Genomic DNA, 25,706 nt, shown 5'->3' with positions numbered 1-25,706 from the left:
CAGCATAAAAAGAAACAGTGATTTTAGTGTCACGCCTAAGTTTTCCTTTTTTGCAGCGTGGACCCTAACCCCTTTTTAAACGTTAACCAGCAGAGTGTGTTGCTTTATTCTATGACCTGCAAAAATGAGAGGAGGGGGTCCCAGTAGCAAAGCTTTTTCCTCAGACAAGGTTCCTACAACCACATGAAAGAGGTTCTAAAACGTACACTTAGGATTGTGAGTACACCTACCAACCCCATCATACAGCAACACAGAAGAAGAAGTGGTAAAAGACTGTGCTATACAACATTGCAAAGACTGGCTGTTTGGTAAGATCGGCTGAAAACAGGAAAGTTCACATCTATGTCCTTGTATAAAACTCCATCTAGTATGGTGTACAGAGCACCAACAAATGGAGAATTTACTTCCAACATGAGATCACCATGTATTTAGGAGAGAGAGAGAGATTTGTTTTCAGATGGGTTGAAATGAATTAAAGTGTATTTTTAATGGTTCTTTCCCTTTAATTATCCCATTAAAGTTTAGTGATATTCCTTGAAATATAATTAGTGAGCATATACTGGTCCCTGTTCTACAGTTATCAGGATTGGTACCTGGTACCAGGCTGCATTCTTAAGGGTTGAGATAAATGTATGTGTGTACTGTATGTAAAAAAGAGCTTAGCTCCAATAAAAGACATAATCAGGGTAAGATGTATTTTGTGACTTCCACCTCCCTTTGTATCACATGAGTGCCAGATGCTATGTTGGGAACTGGTTGATGGGGAACTCGCTTATTTGTTCATGGCCTAGCCCTGGGTTAATGTTACTTACTTTAATCTGTATGAGCCAGGAAGAAGTACAACAGCGACTTAAAAATATTAAAATAGACAAATCGCCAGGACCAGATGGCATACACCCCCGTATCCTAAGGTAATTAAGTAATGTCATAACCAAACCCTTATTTCTGATATTTGCAGACTCTATACTGACAGGGAATGTCCCACAAATGTCCCACAGGATTGGTGCATAGCAAATGTGGTGCCAATATTCAAAAAGGGTCTAAAAACAGCCTGGAAACTATAGGTCGGTAAGTTTAACATCTGTTGTGGGTAAACTGTTTGAAGGTTTTCTAAGAGATGCTATCTTACAGCATCTCAATGGAAATAAGCAAATAACGCCATATCAGCATGGCTTCATGAGGGATAGGTAATGCCAAAGTAATTTAATCAGTTTCTATGAGGAGGGAAGTTCTAGACTTGACAGCGGCGAATCAATGGATGTCGTGTATCTGGACTTCTCCAAAGCATTTGACACTGTACCGCATAAAAGATTAGTATAAAAAATGAGAATGCTTGGACTGGGAGAAAACGTCTGTATGTGGGTAAGTAACTGGCTCAGTGATAGAAAACAGAGGGTGGCTATTAACGGTACACACTCAGATTGGGTCACTGTCACTAGTGGGATACAACAGGGGTCAGTATTTGTCCCTATTCTCTTCAATATATTGATCAATGATCTTGTAGAAAGCCTGCATAGTAAAATATCAATTTCCGCATATGACACTAAACTGTGTAAAGTAGTTAACACTGAAGAGGACAGTATACTACTACAGAGGGATCTGTATAGATTTGAGGATTGGGCAGCTAAGGGGCAGATGAGGTTTAACACTGACAAATGTAAAGTTATGCACATGGGAAGGAATAATGCAAGTCACCCGTACATACTAAATGGTAAAACACTCGGTAACACTGACATGGAAAAGGATCTAGGAATTTTAATAAACAGCAAACTAAGCTGCAAAAACCAGTGTCAGGCAGCTGCTGCCAAGGCCAGTAAGATAATGTGTTGCATCAAATACTACACATATAATAATATGTGTAGTATTTGGCCTTGTTCAGATGTCAGTGAATCAGGGACCTACAGCATTTTACTTATAGTTTATAGTTCCCTGAAAAAACTATTATATAGCACTGATGGCATTTGAATTGTGTGTCCGCGGAATACAGATGACACATGGAGGACAAAAAAACAGACACACGAACCCAACACAGATTCTTTACAGACATCTTCATGGATCAACCACTGACTATTTTGTCACTGATTTATTGGCATATCAGACCATACACAAAACTCAGCTGTTCTAATTATGTAAAGGCTGTGTACACTAGTGTTGAGTGAATTGAAGGTAACAAAGTGGACTTCGATCCAAATTTCAGGAAAATTTCCCTGAAATAGCAGTAAAAATAAAATAAATCATGCTTACATCATCCATTTCAGGGCAAAGACATCACCGCGGCCATCTTGTTTGAAGATTCCCTTGCGAAATCTTGTGAGCGGTGATGTATGATATTACCATGCCAGTCCACATGATGACATCATCACAAGATGGCTGCAGCAGCCTCTTTATAATGAAATGGATGCATCAAGTACAATCAATAGTTTTTTTATGAGCAATGCTTTAATATTGATCTCAGATGACGCCGCGATCAGCGATGAACGTTGCATCTGAGAGGTTCAATGAAGGGGACGCCACAATCGCCATACCCTGTCATCGTACCTGCTACTTACAAAAAATGTACACCTTTGGGGGCATTTTTTATTATTGCATTGTACTCAAAATAATTTTTTCTATTGTTCTTTATTAAAAATATGGAGCCATTTTTTCAGCACATAGCTAAGATGCTCCATTAGCGGCCTCTGGATTTTCTCTCTTTTCCATCAGTTGGGGAGCTGACTGGCTCCTTATCTTCGCTCTTTGAGATTATAAATCATTATTTATTTTACTCACTTATATTATAAATCATTATTTATTTTACTCACTTATATAGCGCTGACATATTCCACAGTGCTTTAGAGACATTAGCATCGCTCTGTTCCCAATGGGGCTCACAATCTACAGTCCCTATCAGTACAGTAGGTCTTTGTAGTGGGGAGGAAACCCACACAAACACGGGTAGAACATACAAACTCCATGAAGATGTTGTCCTTGGTCAGATTCGAATCCAAGACCCTAGCGCTGCTGCAGAGCAACAATGCTAACCACTGAGCCTCAGTGGTTAGCACTATTGCTGCCTTATAAACACTCATTAGCTCAGTTTTTATCTTACTGATAAGAATGTGGCTCAAATAAGTGTTTATGTCCTCTTAGTAGTTTAGAAATAAGGGTTATTAGATGACTGGTACAAGTCACACAATTAGAAAAACACTTTGTGAAAGAACAGCTAAGGTTTTCCAATTGCCAGAGGACCCCCAACCCATATAACAATAACAACAATAGACTTCCACTTGCACTTAAAATCTAGAGCTGGTGTTTTTACCACACACACACACAAAAAAAAAAAAGCACCAAAAATGTGTGAACCCACCCTAACTGGTGAAACTGGTGGAGGATAGCAATATTAATTATATTGATAGAAAAATGGCTTGATCATAGTTTGTTCTTTTATTTCTCTGGTAGACTATGCTTTTTCATTTTTTATTCAACACTCAACATGTTAATTGCTGAGTTTTATCCCAGAACATGGTAGCTGACAGAGTTGATTTCTTTTCAATGTTCATCAACATGTATTCAGATGTTAATTAGCTCTTCTGAACTGGGAGCGGCTTAAAGACAAGAAGTTTCAACATGTGATGCATATTTAATATGCTATAGAATAATAGCAATGAGGTTTGAGGATTTCAAAGGTTACATTCACTCCTTGATCTGGTCTGAAATTTTCTGAAGCCATGTGGAGTCACAATATTATATCATTCTAAGCACACAATGGTGAAACTGTGAAAGGAAAAGCTATTTCACAAAGTATTTTATATATACTAATGTATATTACTGGTGTTGCCCAGGTGTAGACCTACATATATAAAATATTTTCTAATGCTATTTCTTACCTAGAAATACTCATTGTTGTCTTTGGCACAATTAGAGAGGTAAACATTAATAAGGAAGGTGTGCATGCAAACAAACAAGTCTGACTAAACCCTCAAACTGGTGTTAAAATATAGAATGTAGCGAATATATCCTTTTATGAAGGACATACAGTATCTGAGCCCGAGCACCACGCCAAGGTATCTCAAGTAGCTCGGGACCTAACGCTAACCTACCTGTGTCGTATGGGCAATACCAGGATCCAGTGGGTGAATTACAGGAGCGTAAGGTCGGACTCACAGCATACTTCCAGTTACCTCCAGCATACAGCCATGCTTGAAATAGGAGGAAGGAGGAGGCTGTGAGTCCCACCCAAGAATGATTTATAAGGCCCAGGCCTCAAAGGTGCACCTAAATGTTGCCTGTGTAGGAAAATCAGGCACATTTAAATATGGAGTTTATATACCTCCAAACATATCTATATACAAACTATATAACCAGGGGAGCAGATCCTGCACTTGTGGCCCGTTGCTAATGCAGATCCCCAGCAAAATGCATACAGTGGAGGATGCCCACAGCGGATCACAAGTACCACAAAAAGACATTCTACTCAAAATAGAAAAATGTGTGGATGTAAATAGCTATATGAAATAAACATTAATAAGGAAGGTGCACTACTGTGGATGCAAACAAACAAGTCTGACTAAACCCTCAAACCCTTTTATGAAGGACATATCTGAGCCCGAGCACCGCACCAAGGTATCTCAAGTAGCTTGGGACCTAACGCTAATCTAACTGTGCCGTATGGGCAATGCCAGGAGCCAGTGGGCGAATTACAGGAGCGTAAGGTCCGACTCACAGCAAATTTACATTTTTCTATCTTGTGTAGGATGTCTTTTTGGGGTACTTGTGGTCCGCTGCGGGCATCCTCCACTGTATGCATTTTTGCTGGGGATCGCCATTAGCAACGGGCCACAAGTGCAGGATCTGCTCCCCTGGGTATAGATGCACAACTGCATATGGGGTTGAGAACTTCCTGCCTTTTGACACCACGCCTTTTTTTGTAGTTTGTATTTACTTTTATCCTTTATTTTTAGAACACTTAGTCTGTCGTTTTGAAATATATTTTTTTAAGTATGTACTGTATGTAATAACCTTTCATTCCTCTTGCAAACTTGTTAAAGGTGCAACGTACACGTACTTGTTTTTCTGGGTTATTGTGCTTTATTGATGGTGATATCATAATGCCACCCAGACAGGCACGTTCATTGTAAAACTTGTTAGTAAAAAACATTTTAGTTTTTTCCAACAGAAGCATAGGTAAAGAAATGATTTGGTGAGCCTATTCTTGAATACACTACGTTTCACTGCCCTTGGGAAGAACACAGTGATGGTAAGTTAATACCACAACACTCGGGATTGACTGACCCTGTGCCTTGTTGATGGTGATACTGAATACCAGCTGTACCATGAATTGTAATCTCTTAAACTGAAGCTATCCCAGGGTCTTTGCAGCCCTACAGTAGATGCACTGGCTCTTTCACTCTCTTTTTGAATTTTGGCCTGATGCTGTTCCATAATCCCTGCAGCCCTCAGTGCACTGGCTCTTTCCCTCTCTTTTTGAAATTGGGCCTGCTACTGTTCCAGGGTCTGCAGCCCTTTATGTACTGACTGTTCCCTCTCTTTTTGAATTCGGGCATGAGGCTGTTTTGGGGTCTCTGCAGTCATTGATGTACTGTTTCTTTTTTGCAATAATTTAAGTCAGGCCTCATGCTATCCTTTGGATTTCGATGCCCTTGATGTCCAGGCTCTTGCCATCCTCATTCCCCTAAGTCATTGGTCACATTGGTAGGTTCTCAGTTGGTCATGGTAATTTTTATTTCAGATGGACTTGTCCAATGAGGCATTGTGGATCCATCAAACGTCTAAAATTATTCACTACACTGAATCACCCAAAAAGGACCTGTAAATGAAACCTGTGCTGCGATTGGTTAAAATGGGTAAAAATAAAAGCTGTGCCGATTGGGTGCTATGGATATCAAACAGTTTTAGATAGTATATGCAGAAAGATAAGAGGCAGACTGAAATGTATGAGAGAATAGAGGCAAATGAGAAGCAGTGCCTCAGCAGTTATATTTGTGTATAACATGCTTGCTGCATCAAAAAATATTACTTTACAAGTTTGGTTGAGAGCCATCAAAGGCACAGGGAAGCCTATGAAGAACAAACATACATATAAATTCACATACAAATTATTTTGCACAACTTCTGTGTCCAGAAATGTTATATCCTAAGTGCCAGATTACAAGTACTTAAAGGGGTTGTCCGGGTTCAGCTCCTTATTTTCACCCCGGCAGCCCTCCTGAGCCTGGCATCGGAGCATCTCATGCTCCGATGCGCTCCCGTGCCCTGCGCTAGATCGCGCAGGGCACAGGCTCTTGTGTTTTCAATAACACACTGCCGGGCGGTAACTTCCGCCCAGCAGTGTGTTCGGTGACGTCACCGGCTCTGAGGGGCGGGCTTTAGCTCTGCCCTAGCCGTTTTACTGGCTAGGGCAGAGCCAAATCCCGCCCATCAGTGCCGGTGACGTCACCGGGCTGCCTGTCAGCCCCATAGAGAGCCCGGTATGTCACCGGAACTCAGAAAAATGCCTTTGCCCTGCGCGATTTAGCGCAGGGCAAAGGAGAGCATCGGAGCATGAACTGCTCCGATGCTCATGTCAGGGGGGCTGCCGGGGTGAAAATGGAGGGATGTCCAGGTTCAGCTCTGAACCTGGACAACCCCTTTAATATTAGATTTTCCAAAAATATTTTTCGTCTTTAGACAATCCTTTTTCATTAGGATGCTCTGCTGCTGAGATCCCCAGCTATCTGCTGCATTCTGTGCCAAGGGGTTGTCCATAGGTGATGATGTCCAGGCCTTGGCTATATCCAAACACTGGCCTCAGAGCTGATGGGTAGCTAAACTGCACATGACTGCCGAGTTTTTGCTTGATAGAAGAGTTTGGGGAGGGTTTACGGTCAAGCGCTAAAGACACTTACCTGGTTGATGTGTTTATTAGAATAGAAAAAGAGACAGCATCCCACAAAATGGTGCTTTAATACAAGAAAAGCAGTAGAAGTGACCCAAAAATGCAACATTTCAGCTATACCTTAGCCTTCCTCAAGCAGGTTTCACTGTCACTTATGTATCTCTGGCAGCATTTTGAGAGGGTCAAATCTGCTGACAGAATCTCTTTGATTATGACAACAAGCATCCAATTCCCCTGCAGTGTCACCAAGGAAGAGATGCAGCATTATACACTGCCCACTGAAATCAATGGTCTGTATAATACATAGACATGCTAGGTCCTCCAGAGAGACAGACAATGTTGTAGCCAGAGTTCTCGAATACAGACAACCTTAGTTTACTAATAAATATTATATTGAGATCAGAAATCTTTTCCATGTTTTTAGTCAAAATTAACCCATGGATAGAGATCTCCACAGAAGTTGTGTAAACAATTATGAGATGATGTTATGTGCCTAAAATAATGCAGCATTTCTATAGATACTGTATGTCTTTTATACAACTAGTAATTTTAGAATGTTGTTTTGTATTGTATTATCCCAATCATGCGAAAATATTGAATACTTTGCTGTGATAAATGCAATATATTTACTGTAGATGACTTTTCTTTTATAACTGGCATCAAGCTTATTACACAGTCAATTTACATTGTTATGACCACCAGCTAATATCCAGAGTAACACCTGTGTGTAGCACGGAGAGCAGCTAGATGGCTTGGGAGTGACTCAGTAAGGTCCTGGTAGACTGTCACAGATATCTGGAGCCATGCTGACTACAGTGTATCCCACGCCTGCCATAGGGAGGATCCATAAAGCAAACACAATGATAAAGGTGGTCCTACTGATGCGCAGTTATGTAGGCTCAAGTCTGAGTGTTCTGTCTTCATACACGTTCACACAGTGTGCAGTCTGACATTCAGCGTAAATCCTGTCTTCCAAATAAGAGGACTGTTCTTTGTAGTCTAACTTGTTTATACACGCCGAATATGGGCAAGTACCAACACTCCTTGGAGTATTGGAGTGCGGGTGCCATTTCTGCATGATTGTTCTGGAATATTCTTTCTATGAAGGAATATACATGTTCTTTTGTCTCTGGTGTCCTCTGAAGTTTGTGCTTGAGGGAGATAAATCGACTGTAGACAAGTTCTTTGTTGTTAGGTAAGCGTTGTCTCCGTGGTTTAAACGCTAAAGATGTGACCAAGCTTGTTGACTTGTCTTTTACTATACCTTCATCCATGATATCCAAGAACAGCCTGTCTTCTATGGACATTGCAACCCTGTTGTCTTCTCTTGTCCGGCAGGGCTACCTAGGGTTATCAGTTTAGCTTCAGGTTCCGGATGGGTCCACCCCTTGCGGGGCCAGGACCCCCTGTTAGGAGGCTTTCTTCAGGGCATAACAGGCCAAGTAGGGCCTAAAACAGGGATAGATCCTCTCCCTGAGGCCCTCCATCACAGAGTGATCGTCTACCTGAGGACTCTTTCAAGTTTAAGAACCACCACTGTTTGTGCACCCTGTGTGCGGGTCCAGACTGTCCTCCACCGGTAAGACCGACCCTTTTCTTTGCCTATTGGCATGTCTATAGACCTAGTGTTGTGCCACGAGTAACTTCAGGTACACCCACGTGGTCTTACACTTATTTACGTTTTATTGGTCCACCAGTCCCACTTCCACCCTACCCAGGGGTGACATTGTGGACTTGACCAAAGGTGACCTGGTACACCAGGTTCCCTTTTTGTTGTCTGTATTGTATGTCCGTAAGGGGTTTATATTTCCATTACAAGGATCTTAATTGATAAGATAAAAAGTTAGGTTTTAATACGTTGCTGCCCCCTTTGATTTCACATAGTTTAGACTGCCAAGCAGTATTGGGGCTAGGTGCCACTGCACCATCTCTTCCCCTCAGGGACCACCCTCCATATTTCATTATTGGTGTCAAGGAATGCTAGCCCTGGAAGATCTCCTTCTGCCTGAACAATCTGTACCTCTATTAACAAGTCACTGAGTTCCCACAGCTTCTGGTAACCCCTACCCACTATTCTGGGAAAATTATAAATTCTCTTATATAAAGCATTTTTTATATCTTCTATTGACCAACAACATTTATCAAGTCTTTCCCACACCATCTTTAGGCCTTTGCCCGGATAGTGTATGTTAATGTCTCTGATTAATTTGGTGTGTTCAGCACACTCGCTTCCAAGCCGCTTCACCAAGAGATCTAACTCCTCACTACAGGAAAGATCGAAGTCTCTTATGGCGTTCTGGAAGGAGGCTCACCATGCCCTGTAGTTCTCGGGGCGATCGGTGAACGTTATAAGTCCTTTGGTAACCATCTCCCGTTTAGCAAAGAACTTAGCGAAGTCCATGGCGGCCTGGTTAGCACAAATACTACCCGGTGTGTTGTTGTTATGCTGCGTGTGGTGTATCACCATACCTTTTAGGGTTTTATGGCTTAGGGAAGTCTGTATAATACCGTTCTGACATAAAGGTTGTAGCTTTCGTTCTGTAGGGCAGTAGTTGTGGTCAGCATCGCTTTGTCGCATACCGTCCTGCTCGAGGTACTGCAGTTCAAGGTAGGATTTTTGACACTCTGCATAAGCTGGCTGATATTCTGGAGCATAGTCATCTGTTTTGGGAAGCTGATGGACGTATTCTGAGACTTGCTGTGTTGGATCTTGTTCATCCATGTCCGGCCCAAGTACTTGGCTGTGTTTCTCAGATTCGGGCCACTCCAAGGCTACTAAGAACTGCGTCTGCCGCTTCTTTCTCTGCAGCGAGTTTTCCCAGTGACTCTTGCAGGCATGCTGTCTCTTTTTCCCCTTGATGGTCTCCCTTTCTTTAGTTGCATCTTTTGTGCAGCAGAGGAAGACCTTACTTTTTCAGCCTCAGCTTCCGCACGGGCAAGAGCAGCCTTTTCTTTTATTTAGGACTTGCTAGAGAAGCTTGCTCGTGACCTGGTCCTGTATGATGATGCCTGACTAGAGGACATTGTGTGCCTTTTTCTGGCTGCTTAATGTCCCTGTGCAGACTCAATCTATTTATAAACGGACTTCAGCATGGTCTGGATCGCACTGCGTTTGGTGGGATTGGCACTCTCGCTAAAAACTAAACACTTTAGAAATACAAAGACTGAAGAAGACATGATCTGTATTGATTCTCTAACTCAGCTGGGCAGAACACTGGGAAATTAGGGGTTCGGGTAAAACTTGAAAGTCTTGGTCATGCACTTCCTACCATGGTTGGACATTTCTAGCCGTTTGACATGTCACATTGTCTTATTGGAAGATCCTGTCTGCCACAGGTAAGACAACCAGCATGTATAGGTGTATATGATCTGCAAGGATAGAGTAATAACCAAATTGGTTAAGAGTATGTTCCTTATGGATGATGGCACAGAGAATGGTAGGAGGTGAGCTGCTCCACTGTTTTGTGTCAGTGTGTCCACATGTACCTTCATAGCCAACAGTCACCTCTCACATCAATTGCACATGTCAGTTTTCACATCACTTATTATGGTGGCATTTGTCCACTCATAATACACTTTCACTGCAACATGATACAAACACATTACAAACTGCAGAGTTTCAGAAATACTGCCACTCTTGGCCCGAAAACAGATAATTATCCTTTTTGCAACTCTAGAAAATTGTCCCTTTTACCTATGACAGCAACAAGTGATATGTAGACAGCCTATCGCACACCTTATATACCCATCAAGGCAGCTCACAAGACATAACTTGCTTCATGAGCTACAGTGTGTGCTGCCAACATCAAAAGTAGGACACAGTCATAATAATGTGACTTGACTGAGCAGATACGGAGGATTACACCCAGTATACATGACAAGAGAAGTAGTAATTTGCAGTGTACGTATATACAGAATAAGAGCAGATAACTGAAAATGACATCCATTATAAAGAATATCAGAAGTTATACTGTGCAATGTCCATACAGAAGGGTGCAGCAACCGGGCCACAGGGATGTGCATGAGTATGGGTGGCCGGATGGGTGTAGTAGTTGTACTCATGGTTATGAAGTTTCCTATGTCGGCGCACAGTGATGGGGAGGGGAGCATCTTTTTTCCCTCCAGGTTCTCTTGGGTGATGATGGTTTTGGTGCTCTTGATGGTAGTAATTTTGAGGTGTAAGAAGGGTCCTGGCTGCTGTGACACCAACACTTTTCAGTACTAGTAGTGCAAGAAGTTATAACTTAAGTAGAAGCAAAATTTATAATGTAAAAACTTAGTGGCAGTATTGCTATTTTTCCCATCTCCCTTCCAGAAAGAGTTAATAAAAGTTAAATAGAAAGCTATGTGTACCCAAAAAAGGCACCATTAGAAAACTTGTCCTGTAAAAAACAAGCCCTCATACTGGCACATAAATGGAAAAGTAAAAAGGTTATAGTTCTTGGAAGGCGACGATGAAAAAAGGAAGAAAAACATTTGGTCAGCAAGGCCCAAAACAGGCTGGTCACTAAGGGGTTAAGCAAAATAACCTATACATAATTAGCATCACTTAATCTGTAATGGCCTGTAGTAATAAATATACAAAGTAGTCAGACAACTTTTACCACTGGGACTCCTTCTGCGTCCTGTATGGGTTCTCTTTAAGCCACAAATGACAGTCCATCTAATATACAAAAAGGATGCATCAAAACCGAAACCTTTTGAGGTACCTTTACACGACCCGATTATCGGGTAAATTATTGTTAAATCAAGCAAAACGACTAGATTATCAAGCAGTGTAAAATCAATGAACCATAGAGTGACAACCGACAATCGGTAGATTTCTCGTTGGTTCAATCGTTTGTGTGGGCACAAAATCATCGTTTGGACATTAATGATTTCATATGAAACAAGGAAGGTAAAGCAGCTCTCACCCACCGTCCACCTGCCTTGAGCACGGATGGCAACCTCTGGACTTGATTGCTGTGAATATTCAAGACTAGGGATGAGCGAACTCGAACTGTATAGTTCGGGTTCGTACCGAATTTTGGGGTGTCCGTGACACGGACCCGAACCCGGACATTTTCGTAAAAGTCCGGGTTCGGGTTCGGTGTTCGTCGCTTTCTTCGCGCTTTTGTGACGCTTTCTTGGCGCTTTTTGAAAGGCTGCAAAGCAGCCAATCAACAAGCGTCATACTACTTGCCCCAAGAGGCCATCACAGCCATGCCTACTATTGGCATGGCTGTGATTGGCCAGAGCACCATGTGACCCAGCCTCTATTTAAGCTGGAGTCACATAGCGCCGCCCGTCACTCTGCTCTGATTAGCGTAGGGAGAGGTTGCGGCTGCGACAGTAGGGCGAGATTAGGCAGATTAACTCCTCCAAAGGACTTGATTAACTGATCGATCTGCAGCTGTGGATCATTGAGCTGCTGATCCTCAATTGCTCACTGTTTTTAGGCTGCACAGACCGTTTGTCAGTCTCATTTTTCTGGGGTGATCGGCGGCCATTTTGTGTCTTGTGGTGCGCCAGCACAAGCTGCGACCAAGTGCATTTAACCCTCAATGGTGTGGTTGTTTTTTGGCTAAAGCCTACATCAGGGTGAAGCTGTCACACCAAGTGCATTTAACCAGCAATAGTCTGTTCATTTTTTGGCCATATACAAAATCAGGGGCAAGCTGCGCCTGTCACCAAGTGCATTTAACCCTCAATGGTGTGGTTGTTTTTTGGCTAAAGCCTACATCAGGGTGAAGCTGTCACACCAAGTGCATTTAACCAGCAATAGTCTGTTCATTTTTTGGCCATATACAAAATCAGGGGCAAGCTGCGCCTGTCACCAAGTGCATTTAACCCTCAATGGTGTGGTTGTTTTTTGGCTAAAGCCTACATCAGGGTGAAGCTGTCACACCAAGTGCATTTAACCAGCAATAGTCTGTTCATTTTTTGGCCATATACAAAATCAGGGGCAAGCTGCGCCTGTCACCAAGTGCATTTAACCCTCAATGGTGTGGTTGTTTTTTGGCTAAAGCCTACATCAGGGTGAAGCTGTCACACCAAGTGCATTTAACCAGCAATAGTCTGTTCATTTTTTGGCCATATCCCAGTCTAATTCTGTCACTAAATCCATACCGGTCACCCAGCGCCTAAATACTAGGCCTCAAATTTATATCCAGCTAAATCTGTCCCTAGTGCTGTAGCTGGGCGAGTTATTTAGTGTCCGTTCAAGCACATTTCTTGTTCTGGGTTGAAATACAATTCCCAATTTAGCAATTTCATAATTTAGTGGTTCCTGCTATATCAGAGCTATTTGAAATCTATCCCAAAAAGGGTATATAATATTGAAGGTGCACATTGGGTCATTCAGAATAACTTCACACACACCCGCTACTGTGTATTTCCAAGTCTAATTCTGTCACTAAACCCATACCTGTCACCCAGCGCCTAAATACTAGGCCTCAAATTTAAATCCCTCTAAATCTCTCGTTACCCACCGCTGTACTGTTGTTGCTGGGCAAGATATTTAGTGTCCGTCAAAGCACATTTTTTGTTCTGGGTTGAAGTACAATTCCCAATTTAGCAATTTCATAATTTAGTGGTTTCTGCTATATCAGAGCTATTTGAAATCTATCCCTAAAAGGGTATATAATATTGAAGGTGCACATAGGGTCATTCAGAATAACTTCACACACACGCTTCTGTGCATTTCCAAGTCTAATTCTGTCACTAAATCCATACCGGTGACCCAGCGCCTAAATACTAGGCCTCAAATTTAAATCCCTCTAAATCTCTCGTTACCCACCACTGTACTGTTGTTGCTGGGCAAGATATTTAGTGTCCGTCAAAGCACATTTTTTGTTCTGGGTTGAAGTACAATTCCCAATTTAGCAATTTCATAATTTAGTGGTTTCTGCTATATCAGAGCTATTTGAAATCTATCCCTAAAAGGGTATATAATATTGAAGGTGCACATAGGGTCATTCAGAATAACTTCACACACACGCTTCTGTGCATTTCCAAGTCTAATTCTGTCACTAAATCCATACCGGTGACCCAGCGCCTAAATACTAGGCCTCAAATTTAAATCCCTCTAAATCTCTCGTTACCCACCGCTGTACTGTTGTTGCTGGGCAAGATATTTAGTGTCCGTCAAAGCACATTTTTTGTTCTGGGTTGAAGTACAATTCCCAATTTAGCAATTTCATAATTTAGTGGTTTCTGCTATATCAGAGCTATTTGAAATCTATCCCTAAAAGGGTATATAATATTGAAGGTGCACATAGGGTCATTCAGAATAACTTCACACACACGCTTCTGTGCATTTCCAAGTCTAATTCTGTCACTAAATCCATACCGGTGACCCAGCGCCTAAATACTAGGCCTCAAATTTAAATCCCTCTAAATCTCTCGTTACCCACCGCTGTACTGTTGTTGCTGGGCAAGATATTTAGTGTCCGTCAAAGCACATTTTTTGTTCTGGGTTGAAGTACAATTCCCAATTTAGCAATTTCATAATTTAGTGGTTCCTGCTATATCAGAGCTATTTGAAATCTATCCCAAAAAGGGTATATAATATTGAAGGTGCACATTGGGTCATTCAGAATAACTTCACACACACCCGCTACTGTGTATTTCCAAGTCTAATTCTGTCACTAAACCCATACCTGTCACCCAGCGCCTAAATACTAGGCCTCAAATTTAAATCCCTCTAAATCTCTCGTTACCCACCGCTGTACTGTTGTTGCTGGGCAAGATATTTAGTGTCCGTCAAAGCACATTTTTTGTTCTGGGTTGAAGTACAATTCCCAATTTAGCAATTTCATAATTTAGTGGTTTCTGCTATATCAGAGCTATTTGAAATCTATCCCTAAAAGGGTATATAATATTGAAGGTGCACATAGGGTCATTCAGAATAACTTCACACACACGCTTCTGTGCATTTCCAAGTCTAATTCTGTCACTAAATCCATACCGGTGACCCAGCGCCTAAATACTAGGCCTCAAATTTAAATCCCTCTAAATCTCTCGTTACCCACCGCTGTACTGTTGTTGCTGGGCAAGATATTTAGTGTCCGTCAAAGCACATTTTTTGTTCTGGGTTGAAGTACAATTCCCAATTTAGCAATTTCATAATTTAGTGGTTTCTGCTATATCAGAGCTATTTGAAATCTATCCCTAAAAGGGTATATAATATTGAAGGTGCACATAGGGTCATTCAGAATAACTTCACACACACGCTTCTGTGCATTTCCAAGTCTAATTCTGTCACTAAATCCATACCGGTGACCCAGCGCCTAAATACTAGGCCTCAAATTTAAATCCCTCTAAATCTCTCGTTACCCACCACTGTACTGTTGTTGCTGGGCAAGATATTTAGTGTCCGTCAAAGCACATTTTTTGTTCTGGGTTGAAGTACAATTCCCAATTTAGCAATTTCATAATTTAGTGGTTCCTGCTATATCAGAGCTATTTGAAATCTATCCCAAAAAGGGTATATAATATTGAAGGTGCACATTGGGTCATTCAGAATAACTTCACACACACCCGCTACTGTGTATTTCCAAGTCTAATTCTGTCACTAAACCCATACCTGTCACCCAGCGCCTAAATACTAGGCCTCAAATTTAAATCCCTCTAAATCTCTCGTTACCCACCGCTGTACTGTTGTTGCTGGGCAAGATATTTAGTGTCCGTCAAAGCACATTTTTTGTTCTGGGTTGAAGTACAATTCCCAATTTAGCAATTTCATAATTTAGTGGTTTCTGCTATATCAGAGCTATTTGAAATCTATCCCTAAAAGGGTATATAATATTGAAGGTGCACATAGGGTCATTCAGAATAACTTCACACACACGCTTCTGTGCATTTCCAAGTCTAATTCTGTCACTAAATCCATACCGGTGACCCAGCGCCTAAATACTAGGCCTCAAATTTAAATCCCTCTAAATCTCTCGTTACCCACCGCTGTACTGTTGTTGCTGGGCAAGATATTTAGTGTCCGTCAAAGCACATTTTTTGTTCTGGGTTGAAGTACAATTCCCAATTTAGCAATTTCATAATTTAGTGGTTCCTGCTATATCAGAGCTATTTGAAATCTATCCCAAAAAGGGTATATAATATTGAAGGTGCACATTGGGTCATTCAGAATAACTTCACACACACCCGCTACTGTGTATTTCCAAGTCTAATTCTGTCACTAAACCCATACCTGTCACCCAGCGCCTAAATACTAGGCCTCAAATTTAAATCCCTCTAAATCTCTCGTTACCGCTGTACTGTTGTAGCTGGGAAAGTTATTTAGTGCCCGTCAAAGCACATTTTTTGTTCTGGGTTGAAGTACAATTCCCAATTTAGCAATTTCATAATTTAGTGGTTCCTGCTATATCAGAGCTATTTGAAATCTATCCCAAAAAGGGTATATAATATTCAAGGTGCACATTGGGTCATTCAGAATAACTTCACACACACGCTTCTGTGCATTTCCAAGTCTAATTCTGTCACTAAATCCATACCGGTCACCCAGCGCCTAAATACTAGGCCTCAAATTTATATCCCGCTGAATTTGAATACAATACATTGGGCCAAATAATATATTTGTTGTTGTGGTGAACCATAACAATGAGAAAAACATCTAGTAAGGGACGCGGACGTGGACATGGTCGTGGTGGTGTTAGTGGACCCTCTGGTGCTGGGAGAGGACGTGGCCGTTCTGCCACATCCACACGTCCTAGTGTACCAACTACCTCAGGTCCCAGTAGCCGCCAGAATTTACAGCGATATATGGTGGGGCCCAATGCCGTTCTAAGGATGGTAAGGCCTGAGCAGGTACAGGCATTAGTCAATTGGGTGGCCGACAGTGGATCCAGCACGTTCACATTATCTCCCACCCAGTCTTCTGCAGAAAGCGCACAGATGGCGCCTGAAAACCAACCCCATCAGTCTGTCACATCACCCCCATGCATACCAGGGAAACTGTCTCAGCCTCAAGTTATGCAGCAGTCTCTTATGCTGTTTGAAGACTCCGCTGGCAGGGTTTCCCAAGGGCATCCACCTAGCCCTTCCCCAGCGGTGAAAGACATAGAATGCACTGACGCACAACCACTTATGTTTCCTGATGATGAGGACATGGGAATACCACCTCAGCATGTCTCTGATGATGACGAAACACAGGTGCCAACTGCTGCGTCTTTCTGCAGTGTGCAGACTGAACAGGAGGTCAGGGATCAAGACTGGGTGGAAGACGATGCAGGGGACGATGAGGTCCTAGACCCCACATGGAATGAAGGTCGTGCCACTGACTTTCACAGTTCGGAGGAAGAGGCAGTGGTGAGACCGAGCCAACAGCGTAGCAAAAGAGGGAGCAGTGGGCAAAAGCAGAACACCCGCCGCCAAGAGACTCCGCCTGCTACTGACCGCCGCCATCTGGGACCGAGCACCCCAAAGGCAGCTTCAAGGAGTTCCCTGGCATGGCACTTCTTCAAACAATGTGCTGACGACAAGACCCGAGTGGTTTGCACGCTGTGCCATCAGAGCCTGAAGCGAGGCATTAACGTTCTGAACCTGAGCACAACCTGCATGACCAGGCACCTGCATGCAAAGCATGAACTGCAGTGGAGTAAACACCTTAAAACCAAGGAAGTCACTCAGGCTCCCCCTGCTACCTCTTCTGCTGCTGCCGCCTCGGCCTATTCTGCTGCTGCCGCCTCGGCCTCTTCCTCCGCCTCTGGAGGAACGTTGGCACCTGCCGCCCAGCAAACAGGGGATGTACCACCAACACCACCACCACCACCTCCGTCACCAAGCGTCTCAACCATGTCACACGCCAGCGTTCAGCTCTCCATCTCACAAACATTTGATAGAAAGCGTAAATTCCCACCTAGCCACCCTCGATCCCTGGCCCTGAATGCCAGCATTTCTAAACTACTGGCCTATGAAATGCTGTCATTTAGGCTGGTGGACACAGACAGCTTCAAACAGCTCATGTCGCTTGCTGTCCCACAGTATGTTGTTCCCAGCCGGCACTACTTCTCCAAGAGAGCCGTGCCTTCCCTGCACAACCAAGTATCCGATAAAATCAAGTGTGCACTGCGCAACGCCATCTGTAGCAAGGTCCACCTAACCACAGATACGTGGACCAGTAAGCACGGCCAGGGACGCTATATCTCCCTAACTGCACACTGGGTAAATGTAGTGGCAGCTGGGCCCCAGGCGGAGAGCTGTTTGGCGCACGTCCTGCCGCCGCCAAGGATCGCAGGGCAACATTCTTTGCCTCCTGTTGCCACCTCCTCCTTCTCGGCTTCCTCCTCCTCTTCTTCCACCTGCTCATCCAGTCAGCCACACACCTTCACCACCAACTTCAGCACAGCCCGGGGTAAACGTCAGCAGGCCATTCTGAAACTCATATGTTTGGGGGACAGGCCCCACACCGCACAGGAGTTGTGGCGGGGTATTGAACAACAGACCGACGAGTGGTTGCTGCCGGTGAGCCTCAAGCCCGGCCTGGTGGTGTGTGATAATGGGCGAAATCTCGTTGCAGCTCTGGGACTAGCCAATTTGACGCACATCCCTTGCTTGGCGCATGTGCTGAATTTGGTGGTGCAGAAGTTCATTCACAACTACCCCGACATGTCAGAGCTGCTGCATAAAGTGCGGGCCGTCTGTTCGCGCTTCCGGCGTTCACATCCTGCCGCTGCTCGCCTGTCTGCGCTACAGCGTAACTTCGGCCTTCCCGCTCACCGCCTCATATGCGACGTGCCCACCAGGTGGAACTCCACCTTGCACATGCTGGACAGACTGTGCGAGCAGCAGCAGGCCATAGTGGAGTTTCAGCTGCAGCACGCACGGGTCAGTCGCACTACAGAACAGCACCACTTCACCACCAATGACTGGGCCTCCATGCGAGACCTGTGTGCCCTGTTGCGCTGTTTCGAGTACTCCACCAACATGGCCAGTGGCGATGACACCGTTATCAGCGTTACAATACCACTTCTATGTCTCCTTGAGAAAACACTTAGGGCGATGATGGAACAGGAGGTGGCCCAGGAGGAGGAGGAGGAGGATGAGGAAGAGGGGTCATTTTTAGCACTTTCAGGCCAGTCTCTTCGAAGTGACTCAGAGGGAGGTTTTTTGCAACAGCAGAGGCCAGGTACAAATGTGGCCAGCCAGGGCCCACTACTGGAGGACGAGGAGGACGAGGATGAGGAGGAGGTGGAGGAGGATGAGGATGAAGCATGGTCACAGCGGGGTGGCACCCAACGCAGCTCGGGTCCATCACTGGTGCGTGGCTGGGGGGAAAGGCAGGACGATGACGATACGCCTCCCACAGAGGACAGCTTGTCCTTACCCCTGGGCAGCCTGGCACACATGAGCGACTACATGCTGCAGTGCCTGCGCAACGACAGCAGAGTTGCCCACATTTTAACCTGTGCGGACTACTGGGTTGCCACCCTGCTGGATCCACGCTACAAAGACAATGTGCCCACCTTACTTCCTGCACTGGAGCGTGATAGGAAGATGCGCGAGTACAAGCGCACGTTGGTAGACGCGCTACTGAGAGCATTCCCAAATGTCACAGGGGAACAAGTGGAAGCCCAAGGCCAAGGCAGAGGAGGAGCAAGAGGTCGCCAAGGCAGCTGTGTCACGGCCAGCTCCTCTGAGGGCAGGGTTAGCATGGCAGAGATGTGGAAAACTTTTGTCAACACGCCACAGCTAACTGCACCACCACCTGATACGCAACGTGTTAGCAGGAGGCAACATTTCACTAACATGGTGGAACAGTACGTGTGCACACCCCTCCACGTACTGACTGATGGTTCGGCCCCATTCAACTTCTGGGTCTCTAAATTGTCCACGTGGCCAGAGCTAGCCTTTTATGCCTTGGAGGTGCTGGCCTGCCCGGCAGCCAGCGTTTTGTCTGAACGTGTATTCAGCACGGCAGGGGGCGTCATTACAGACAAACGCAGCCGCCTGTCTACAGCCAATGTGGACAAGCTGACGTTCATAAAAATGAACCAGGCATGGATCCCACAGGACCTGTCCGTCCCTTGTCCAGATTAGACATTAACTACCTCCCCATAACCATATATTATTGGACTCCAGGGCACTTCCTCATTCAATCCTATTTTTATTTTCATTTTACCATTATATTGCGATGCTACCCAAAGTTGAATGAACCTCTCCTCTGCCTGTGTGCTAGGCCTAAATATATGCCAATGGACTGTTGCAGTGGTGGCTGACATGAAGCCTGATTCTCTGCTATGACATGCAGACTAATTCTCTGCTGACATGAAGCCAGATTGTCTGTTACGGGACCTCTCTCCTCTGCCTGGGTGCTGGGCCTAAATTTATGACAATGGACTGTTGCAGTGGTGGCTGACGTGAAGCCTGATTCTCTGCTATGACATGCAGACTGATTCTCTGCTGACATGAAGCCAGATCGTCTGTTACGGGACCTCTCTGCTCTGCCTGTGTGCTAGGCCTAAATATATGCCAATGGACTGTTGCAGTGGTGGGTGACGTGAAGCCTCATTCTCTGCTATGACATGCAGACTGATTCTCTGCTGACATGAAGCCAGATTGTCTGTTACGGGACCTCTCTGCTCTGCCTGTGTGCTAGGCCTAAATATATGCCAATGGACTGTTGCAGTGGTGGGTGACGTGAAGCCTCATTCTCTGCTATGACATGCAGACTGATTCTCTGCTGTCATGAAGCCAGATTGTCTGTTACGGGACCTCTCTGCTCTGCCTGTGTGCTAGGCCTAAATATATGCCAATGGACTGTTGCAGTGGTGGGTGACGTGAAGCCTCATTCTCTGCTATGACATGCAGACTGATTCTCTGCTGACATGAAGCCAGATTGTCTGTTACGGGACCTCTCTGCTCTGCCTGTGTGCTAGGCCTAAATATATGCCAATGGACTGTTGCAGTGGTGGGTGACGTGAAGCCTCATTCTCTGCTATGACATGCAGACTGATTCTCTGCTGTCATGAAGCCAGATTGTCTGTTACGGGACCTCTCTGCTCTGCCTGTGTGCTAGGCCTAAATATATGCCAATGGACTGTTGCAGTGGTGGGTGACGTGAAGCCTCATTCTCTGCTATGACATGCAGACTAATTCTCTGCTGACATGAAGACAGATTCTCTGTTACGGGACCTCTCTCCTCTGCCTGTGTGTGTGCTGGGCCTAAATATATGCCAATGGACTGTTGCAGTGGTGGCTGACGTGAAGCCTCATTCTCTGCTATGACATGCAGACTGATTCTCTGCTGACATGAAGCCAGATTCTCTGTTACGGGACCTCTCTCCTCTGCCTGTGTGTGTGCTGGGCCTAAATATATGCCAATGGACTGTTGCAGTGGTGGCTGACGTGAAGCCTCATTCTCTGCTATGACATGCAGACTAATTCTCTTCTGACATGAAGACAGATTCTCTGTTACGGGACCTCCCTCCTCTGCCTGGGTGCTGGGCCTAAATATATGCCAATGGACTGTTGCAGTGGTGGCTGACGTGAAGCCTCATTCTCTGCTATGACATGCAGACTGATTCTCTGCTGACATGAAGCCAGATTCTCTGTTACGGGACCTCTCTCCTCTGCCTGTGTGTGTGCTGGGCCTAAATATATGCCAATGGACTGTTGCAGTGGTGGCTGACGTGAAGCCTCATTCTCTGCTATGACATGCAGACTGATTCTCTGCTGACATGAAGCCAGATTCTCTGTTACGGGACCTCTCTCCTCTGCCTGTGTGTGTGCTGGGCCTAAATATATGCCAATGGACTGTTGCAGTGGTGGCTGACGTGAAGCCTCATTCTCTGCTATGACATGCAGACTAATTCTCTGCTGACATGAAGACAGATTCTCTGTTACGGGACCTCCCTCCTCTGCCTGGGTGCTGGGCCTAAATATATGCCAATGGACTGTTGCAGTGGTGGCTGACGTGAAGCCTCATTCTCTGCTATGACATGCAGACTGATTCTCTGCTGACATGAAGCCAGATTCTCTGTTACGGGACCTCTCTCCTCTGCCTGTGTGTGTGCTGGGCCTAAATATATGCCAATGGACTGTTGCAGTGGTGGCTGACGTGAAGCCTCATTCTCTGCTATGACATGCAGACTAATTCTCTGCTGACATGAAGACAGATTCTCTGTTACGGGACCTCCCTCCTCTGCCTGGGTGCTGGGCCTAAATATATGCCAATGGACTGTTGCAGTGGTGGCTGACGTGAAGCCTCATTCTCTGCTATGACATGCAGACTGATTCTCTGCTGACATGAAGACAGATTCTCTGTTACGGGACCTCTCTCCTCTGCCTGTGTGCTAGGCCTAAATATATGCCAATGGACTGTTGCAGTGGTGGGTGACGTGAAGCCTCATTCTCTGCTATGACATGCAGACTGATTCTCTGCTGTCATGAAGCCAGATTGTCTGTTACGGGACCTCTCTGCTCTGCCTGTGTGCTAGGCCTAAATATATGCCAATGGACTGTTGCAGTGGTGGGTGACGTGAAGCCTCATTCTCTGCTATGACATGCAGACTAATTCTCTGCTGACATGAAGACAGATTCTCTGTTACGGGACCTCTCTCCTCTGCCTGTGTGTGTGCTGGGCCTAAATATATGCCAATGGACTGTTGCAGTGGTGGCTGACGTGAAGCCTCATTCTCTGCTATGACATGCAGACTGATTCTCTGCTGACATGAAGCCAGATTCTCTGTTACGGGACCTCTCTCCTCTGCCTGTGTGCTAGGCCTAAATATATGCCAATGGACTGTTGCAGTGGTGGCTGACGTGAAGCCTCATTCTCTGCTATGACATGCAGACTAATTCTCTGCTGACATGAAGACAGATTCTCTGTTACGGGACCTCTCTCCTCTGCCTGGGTGCCGGGGCCTAAATATCTGAGAATGGACTGTTCCAGTGGTGGGTGACGGGAAGCCAGATTCTCTGCTATGGAACCTCTCTCCAATTGATTTTGGTTAATTTTTATTTATTTAATTTTTATTTTAATTAATTTCCCTATCCACATTTGTTTGCAGGGGATTTACCTACATGTTGCTGCCTTTTGCAGCCCTCTAGCCCTTTCCTGGGCTGTTTTACAGCCGTTTTAGTGCCGAAAAGTTCGGGTCCCCATTGACTTCAATGGGGTTCGGGTTCGGGACGAAGTTCGGATCGGGTTCGGATCCCGAACCCGAACATTTCCGGGATGTTCGGCCGAACTTCTCGAACCCGAACATCCAGGTGTTCGCTCAACTCTATTCAAGACCAAGAAAAATCCAGCTTCCAAGATGCAAAAGGTGGAATCTTTATTGTGCGTTTAAAATCCAATGCAAGACATAACAGGCTACAGTGCACTGTAACCTGTGATGTCTTGCATTGGATTTCAAACGCACAATAAAGATTCCACCTTTTGCATCTTGGAAGCTGGATTTTTTTTGGTCCTTAATGATTTCATATGTATAAACTATATTAGACCTGACGTAAGCTGGGAAAAGTTGCAGATCGCGGTGCAACTAACCTTTGCGCCGCCATCTGTGCCTGAAATACGTCTAATATAGGCGCATTTCAGTTTAATAAATTACCTCCCCTGAAGGGGTTAGCACAGAGCAGCACGAGTAAAGCTACGTTTCGGTGTCACCCTTCACCCTTTCTCAAGCATGCGCATGCTGTCCTACTCAGATCCTAAAAAGCAGTTACCTTTAACCCTTGATATTACATTTCTAGATATATCATATCTAATTTACACACCCACATTTAAGGTCACAAAAATATATTAAAATTGCAACATTTGTTCAGGCCCTTTGGACTTAGACTATCCGAGGTGTGGATCCAAAATACCTCTTTTTGCTGAAACTTTATTTCAATTTTTTCGGCTGTCATTGTCCCACACCTCTTCTAGCACCGTTCACTTTAGGTCAGAGACATTGGGGGAGATTTATCAAACTGGTAGTTGCCCAGGAGCTGTGAAAAATGAAAGAAGGAATTTGGTTGCTATGGGCATCTAAGCCAGTTCTACTTTGCACCAGTTTGATAAATCTCCCTCATTATGTTTAGCCTCAAAAAATGTTTCGGAGTAAGATTTTTTTCTGGCTACTTTTGTGTATAACATGAAGAATTCCACGGCACATCCAAGGCGTAAAATCAGGAAAAACCTTTATTCACCAGACAGCGACGTTTCGATCCTCCTCCTGGGATCTTTCTCAAGCAGTGACAAACATTACTAGTGCTAGTTTGTCACTGCTTGAGAAAGATCCCAGGAGGAGGATCGAAATGTCGCTGTCTGGTGAATAAAAGTTTTTCCTGATTTTACGCCTTGGATGTGCTGTGGAATTCTTCATGTTAACCATTTGAAGGGGGATCGCCTTCACAGCCGCTGGCACTCCGCCGATACTGGTATACGGCAGTGTCGCTCCAACCTTTTTTATTTTTTGTCTACTTTTGTGTATAGACATATTGCTAATTTCACTTTTCTTAGCATACAGCCTAATTGCAGATCAATATTCATTTAATTGCAGATTAACTGCATGTGATGTTTGACTAACATACACCTTGGCAAATGGACACTTCAACAAATAATTACATGGACAGCAAAATAAGCTGCAGAAACCAGTGTCAGACAGCTGCTTCCAAGGCCAATAAGATAATGGGTTGCATGAAAAGGGGCATAGATTCCAGTAATGAGAACATAGTCCTACCCCTTTACATATCACTAGTCAGACTACACATGCAGTACTATGTACCGTTCTGGGCTCCTGTGAACAAGGCAGACATAGCAGAGCTGGAGAGGGTTCAGAGGAGGGCAACTAAAGTAATAACTGGAATCAGTGGTATACAGTTATTCACTTTAGAAAAAAAGATTACAGAGGGGAGATCTAATAACTATGTATAAATATATGTATAAATATATCAGGAGTCAGTGCAGAGATCTCTCCCATCCGTGAACGGTCCGTGGTATCCCGGCCTGGATTTATGCTGACAGCAGGAGCGCACGGCGTCATTGGTTGCTATGCCACCTCTGCACTACAGTAATACACTTGTATAGATCACAATGATGAAGAAATGAAGATGCGGCACTCACCAAATTGCAAAAATAATATGCAGGCTTTATTCCTGGTTGCAAAACAGAGACAGGCAGGGGAGCAGAGCGAGCCATTCACAGAGGTACGCCAGTGCCGGCCGTTTCGCGCTAAACTAGCGCTTCGTCAGACCGCAGTAAACGTGCTCTAAATAGGCGTCATCTTAAACCATCCCCATAGTGACGGCAGGACGCTCCAAATACAAACAGAGACAGGTAAGACCAACAACAAGGAGAAGAATACATCTACAATAGAGCATAACAATACATAGCAGGCAATACTTTAGCCATTGCTAGTATCAAAACGTGACCAATAGAATAGAAGACCGCACGTGTTGGACAAGGGTAGAGGGACGGAATCAGCCAAACAAAATTGGCTAAAGGAAAACCTCCATATCATTCTTATTATTTAGGCCATGAGGGCCAGTAGCTACAGTTTTAATGATCCACCGTGCCTCTCGCTGCAGCAAGAGGTGTTGGCGATCATCACCCCAGAGGATGGGTCCCACGGCCTCTATGCCAGCAAAAGAGAGGCACCGCAGATCACCACCATGCACGGCACGTACATGTCCACGAGACAGGGAGAACCACGGCCGGTTCTAATCGAACCTAGATGTTCACGTACCTGATCGAACAGTGGTCTAATGGTCTTCCCTATATAAAACTTTTTGCATTCACAGACACTACGTAGGATGTGCGACAAGTAATGAAATCCCTCACTTTATGAAAAACTCCTCCCAAATGGAGAATCTTAATTTGTGAGTTACGAGGACAGAAAGAGAATGTCCCACA

Source organism: Bufo gargarizans, chromosome 1 (assembly GCF_014858855.1).
Source record: "Bufo gargarizans isolate SCDJY-AF-19 chromosome 1, ASM1485885v1, whole genome shotgun sequence".
Classification (NCBI taxonomy): Eukaryota; Metazoa; Chordata; class Amphibia; order Anura; family Bufonidae; genus Bufo; species Bufo gargarizans.
Note: the sequence above shows the minus strand (reverse complement) of the source record.